This window comes from Solanum pennellii, chromosome 1, assembly GCF_001406875.1.
Source record: "Solanum pennellii chromosome 1, SPENNV200".
Classification (NCBI taxonomy): Eukaryota; Viridiplantae; Streptophyta; class Magnoliopsida; order Solanales; family Solanaceae; genus Solanum; species Solanum pennellii.
The window spans coordinates 45,514,674-45,520,673 of NC_028637.1; positions in this window are offsets into that span (position 1 = coordinate 45,514,674).

Consider the following 6,000-nt stretch of genomic DNA (forward strand, 5'->3'; position numbering starts at 1 on the left):
AGCCTATTTAAACTAACCCAACTCCCACAATTCCCAAACTCACATCTCTCTAACATCTCTCTAGCTTCTTTCTTCCCCAAACTTCAACCTCCATAGAAGAACACTAGGACTCAAATTCAAGGACGAAAGTACAAAGGTTTTCATCTCAAATTCGTGGAAAGATCATCATCAAGGTATTGTTTCGTTCACACTTGGGATTTCGTCCCCCAAGAGGCCCTTTAAAAGATGATTTTCAACTTCACTAAACTAGGGTTTTAATCTAGATATGGGTTCTCTTTTGAAAACAAAATTGTTAATCAATTGTGATGAATTATAGTATTTTATCATTTTTTAACTAATTATTAATGGTCAATTATTGGTAATCAATCAAGATAGCCCCCTTAAACCCTTGTTCTTCCCTACATTCATTATGCCTTGTAATTCTATAATAATTATGAAAAATGGTGATTAAGTGAAGGTGTAGAATAGTAATTTCTATCTATTACTTCTTGGATTGACCTTGTTATGACAATTCGTTATGTAATTCTTGGTAATTGAAGTATGAAGGCAATGATAGGGCAATAAGGTATGAAGATTGATTCTTCTTGAAGTCGATTTTAGAGTATGATTTACTTTGATTGCAATATTTATATGTTTAATGTGTGGTTATGATGTTGATAACATGTATTTCTCATCTTTACCGCTAGAATATTGAATTGTCTACGAAGTATGCAAGTCTGTTAAGATATGATCATTATATGATTGAAAATGACTTCTTATGATTATGATAAAGTGTTGAGTGAAAGGTTTAATCTCTTGTATGTGGTTTTCTAAAGTGAAAGGGTAGTTCTCACTTATGAATACATATGAAATATTATGATGAATTGTTCACATAGGTGTTTAGAAGAGACTAATGTGATTTTATATGAAGAGTATGATGATTATTAAAGGGGATAAAAATTAAGCAGCGAAAGAGGTGTACTTGAGATGGGGTCTCACGTTAAGTAAGTTCGGCCTCCCACATGGGTTTGTTCTTCTTTAGTAAGTCCGGATTCCCAAGATATGTGTTGTCTCATGAGATGGAAATCTCCACGTTAGTAATTCAAGTTTCTAGTAACAATCTCCTTGACCCTTACCTATGTGCCCACATTGGACTATAACTTAGTGGATCAACCTATATAGCTATGTAAATTGGTCACACGTTAGGCAAGTGTTAACCCTATCTTTCCGGTGTGGGTGGAGAACACCGAATCCCATGTAGCTCACATGGTCTCATGTCTATTATTGCACTATTTTCCCTAATGTAATGAGATAATTGAATAAGTCAAGTATGTAACTATTATTATGGTTGTATTGAAGATTACTACATAGGGTAAGGGAGGGTATGAGACTTCTCTTATTCATTGCACATGTGGGATCCTAAGGGAGAGTTCTAGTAGTGGGTTGTATGGTTAATTTTTCTATATGTTATGCATGTCAAGATATATATGAATTTATGAATCAAGCATGTCATGATAAGTTATGAGCTTATGTTGTATGTATTGAATAAGTGAGTTAATGTGATACTTAGCTTTGGATAGGATTATGGGGTTCTAGTCTTGGCATTGCACAAGTATTGTTTTGGGTTGCTTATGTGTTGGGTTAATATCATGTTGGGTTGACTTATAGTATTTCAAATATGTACATGTTGAGTTATTGAACATAAATCATGATTTTGGCTAAATTGTGTCTTTTCTCATGTATTGATAATTTTATGCATAGAAACCATACTTAGTACATGTGTTTTGTACTAACCCATATTTCTTCCCTTTTTCCCAACATTGTACATTGAAGAGATTCTAGGCCATTTTGCAAGGATACTTGGACTTCGTCTTTTAAGTAGTTGTGATTCCACCAAGTTTGAGATGGTCCCTTTGGTATACCCTAGTAGTACTGATATTGTATAAAAGGCATTCGTTGCTTTCTTATTCTTAAAGACAATTGTTGTAAGCCCTAAGTGGAAATATGTACTTTTGAAACGGCTATGCCTAAATATTATGCTTCGTTTAGATGGTTTAATGTGATATGACATTATTTGACTAACTACTTAAGTGTTGTATATGTCAACTAAACGAGAAGCCTATGTAAGCTTCCTATGTGAGGAGTCTAAGTGAACTCCATATGTATATATCTAAAGTAAGTGAGATGTCTATGTATACCTCAATACGTATAAAGTTTCAAATTTTTCCGCACTTTAACTTATGAATTATAATGATGAATGCTAAGAGGCTAGTCTTAGTCCTCATCGAGGAAAACGATGCTTGTTACGTCAACGGGGTGCTACCTTATCGTGATAAACTTGGTACAAGTGCTAGATTAAATAATCTTAGGATTGATGTGTCACTAAACCACGTTAAATAGAGTCTTGTTAATGATTGTGAAGCGCACCACAATTATGAATGAGAGGCTATTTGATTCTTAGGAAAGTCTCACTTTGTTGGTATTCTTGAAGTCGTGCCCCTAGAGTCTTAAATCTACATGTCCTTATCTTCTAATCTCTTTCTTCTACTAATAGGCAATGAATACAAGAAGGAATAACGCTCCAAGGGTCGAAAAGGAGATGTGAATGAGGCGCTTCCCCTTCTGGCTCCTGAAAACCCTCATGTTCCTATTGAAGAAGGGGCTATGCTGAATGTTGAGATGAGGGCGGCGATTCATAGCTTAATTTGGTGTGGCTGCACAAGTTGCTATGGATACTAGGGTTCAAGTGGTTCCCAATGCTATCACTACTGCATCAAGGATAAGAGATTTCACAAGGATGAATCCCACTACCTTCTTTGCCTCTAAGGTGGAGGAGGACCCGCAAGGGTTCATTGATGAAGTGTTCAAGGTTCTAGATTCTACGGGGGTGTCTTTTTATGAAAAGGCGGAACTACTCCCCTACAAACTCAAAGATATGGCTCAAGTTTTGTATGATCAATGTAAGGATGAGCTCCCGATTATAGAAGGTCGGATTACTTGGAGAACTTTTAAGACAACTTCCCTTGATAGGTTTTTTTCGTGGAACTAAGGGAGAGGAAAATGCAAGAATTTATCAACTTACGCCAATGGGGTATGAGTGTGAAGGAGTGTATTTTCAATTTCACTCAACTATACAAATATGCTCCTAATACTGTGGCGGGTTCTAGAGTCAAGATTAACAAATTTGTTATGGGGGTATCCAACCTTGTGGTGAATGAATGTAGGTCGGCTATGTTGATTCCTAGCATGGACATCTCTCGTCTCATGGTTCATGCTGAACAAATTGAGGAGCAAAAGCTTAAGCAAGTTGGTAGAAAGTTGAAGAGAACAAGGTCCGAAGATGGGAATTCTTCTAAGACTAGATTTGAGGTGCAAGATAAGCCAAGGTTCAAGATAAGGTTCCCCAATCAAAGTTCTTTTACCATTCCAAGGGTCAACAAAGGTAAAGGGTCTACACCCAAGTCTAAGAAGGAGAAAGGTAGTGGTCCTTATGTTAAGAAGTCTACTTGTGCTAAATGTTGAAGAAAACATGAGGGCAAGTGTCTTGTCGGTACCGGAAATTGTTATGGTTCTGGAAAGAGTGGTCACATGAAGAGGGATTGTCCTATGATGCAGGCTCAATGCAGATAAAATGTTCAAGCACAAGCAAGTGCTCCCAATCCCGGTGCTCCTACGAAGAATCGTTTCTACGCTCTCCGCTCTAGAAGGGAGCAAGAGAAGTATCCAGATGTGGTCACCGGTATGGTACAAGTCTTTTGCATAAATGTTTATGCTTTACTTGATCCCAGGTGCTACATTGTATAACTCTTCTAGTAGATAGAAAGTTGATGTTCTACCCGATATTTTGAATGAACCATTTTCGGTTACAACCTCGGTGAGTGATCCGTGTTGGCTAGAAGAGTCTTTAGGAGTTGTCCTATATATTCTCCCAATAGAGTTACTTGGGAGGATTAGGTAGAACTTGACATGGTCAATTTTTATGTTATCTTGGGAATGGAATGGTTGCATGCTTGGTTTTCTTCCATAGATTGTCGAACAAGAGTTGTTAAGTTCAACTTTCCTAATGATCCCGTCTTAGAGTGGAAAGGGGGTAATTCAATTTCTAGAGGTCGTATCATCTCTAGTTTAAAATTGGGTAAAATGATCTCAAAAGAGTGTCTTTGCCATAATGTAAGAGTCAAAGATCTTGAGTACAATATTCCTCCAATTGAGTTGGTCTTAGTAGTGAGAGAATTCATAGAATCTTTCTGGATGACATGCTCAAAATTCCTCCTGAACAGGAAATTGATTTTAGTATTGACATGTTGCCGGATATGAATCCCATTTCAATCCCTCCTTACAAGATGGCTCCGGCGAAACTGAAAGAGTTAAAGATCAAACTCAAAGACTTGTTAGATAAGGGGTTCATTCAACCTAGTATTTCACCATGAGAAGCTTCAGTTTTGTTTGTTAAGAAAAAGGATGGGTCCCTCAGGATATGAATTGATTATCGCCAATTCAATAAAATCTCTATTAAGAACAAGTATCCTTCCCCACGGATTGACGATTTGTTTGATAACCTCCAAGGGGCAAGCTACTTTTCTAAGATTAACTTGAGATCGGGGTATCACCAACTTAGGGTGAGAGGTGAGGATGTACCTAAAATGACATTTAGTACTAGGTATGGGCACTATGAGTTCTTACTGATGTCGTTTGGTCTCACGAATGCCCCGAACACTTTTTAGGACCTAATGAACAAGGTGTTCCGAAATTAACTAAATTCCTTTGTGATTCTTCATTGACGATAATAATCGTATATTCAAAGAATGAGGGTGATCATATGGATTATTTGAGAGTGGTGTTACAGGTCCTTAAAGAACATCAACTATTTACCAAGTATATGAAGTGTGAGTTTTGGTTGAGATCAGTGGCGTTTCTTGGACATATCATCTCTAGTGAGGGTATTGAGGTTGATGCAAAGAAAACCAAGGCAGTTAATAATTGGACTTGACCACCAACTCCAACTAACATTAGGCGTTTCTTGGGTCTAGCCGGATACTATAGGAGGTTTGTGTATGGATTTGCGTCCATGACTTCTCCTTTGACTACCTTGACCCAAAAGAGTTTTAAATTTGAGTGGTCGAAGGCATGTGAAGGAAGTTTCCAAATATTAAAAGAAAGGCTTACCTCCACTCTGTTGTTGACTCTACCGGAGGGTACTAATGGTTTTGTATTATATTGTGATGCATCCCGAGTGGGTTTGGGGTGTGTTCTTATGCATAATGGGAAGGTAGTAGCCTATGCCTCTAGAAAACTCAAGATGCATCAGAAGAATTATCCAACTCATGATCTTGAATTAACGACTGTAGTGATTGATTTGAAAATATGGAGACATTACTTATATGGTGTCCATGTGAATTTATTACTGACCACCAAAGCTTACAATATGTAATCACCCTAAAGGAATTGAATCTTCGACAAAGAAAATAGTTTGAATTGTTGAAAGATTACAACATGAGTGTTCTCTATCACCCTGGCAAGGCCAATGTGGTAGCGGATGCTTTAAGTCGTATGACCATTGGAACTGTATCTCATGTGGAGGAATGTAAGAAAGACCTAGTGAAGGATGTTCATAGGTTGGCTCGGTTGGGTGTTTGATTAGAAGATTGTCCGAATGGTGGTTTTATGGTACATCATAACTACGAATCATGTTTAGTGGTTGAGGTGAAGTCTAAGAAACATCTTGATCCTCTATTGATGGAGTTGAAGGAACCGGTACTTGGCAAGTTGAATGAGTCATTTTCCCAAGGAGGGTGGGATGGTGTGCTAAGGTGCCAACATACATTATTTTTGCCAAAAATGAATGATTTGAGGAATACGGTGTTGGAGGAAGCTCATGGTTCCTGATATTCTATTCATCTGGCTTCCCCCAAAATGTATCGTGATCTTAGAGAGGTATATTGGTGGGACGACCTATAAAGGGACATTGCGGAGTTTGTATACAAGTATCCAAATTTCCAACAACTGAAAGCCGATCATCAA